This window comes from Arachis ipaensis, chromosome B10 (genome assembly GCF_000816755.2).
Source record: "Arachis ipaensis cultivar K30076 chromosome B10, Araip1.1, whole genome shotgun sequence".
Lineage (NCBI taxonomy): Eukaryota > Viridiplantae > Streptophyta > Magnoliopsida > Fabales > Fabaceae > Arachis > Arachis ipaensis.
This window is the reverse complement of record NC_029794.2, coordinates 110,846,533-110,846,797: the sequence shown is the minus strand read 5'-3', so window position 1 is coordinate 110,846,797 and position 265 is coordinate 110,846,533. Positions and strand designations below refer to the sequence as shown.

Here is a 265-nt window from a genome sequence, read left to right as displayed (position 1 = left end):
GGATTCTTTTTTATTTTTTATTTTTAAATAAGATTGAATAATGAATACCCTTCATTTCCTTCTTCAATAGTTCAATCATAGTGGAGGCAGGGCCTTTTAAAACATGATGTTATTAATGTTAATTTGTATAAATACATTGATGAGATAAATAACATCTCACATATTAGTATACACTATACATATTCCATTATTTCTTCTTTAATCTTGAACAGTTGAGTTATTGTATATGGATTTATGATGTTATGGGGGTATAAAGGTAAGGGAA

The 265-nt window shown here is 26.4% G+C and overlaps 1 protein-coding gene across 1 annotated transcript in view; it reads left to right on the top strand.

Annotated features, from left to right (window-relative positions):
• LOC107620912 (BTB/POZ domain-containing protein NPY1-like) overlaps positions 1-265 on the top strand; it is a 3,925-nt gene that overhangs the window by 940 nt on the left and 2,720 nt on the right. The window lies entirely within an intron of this gene.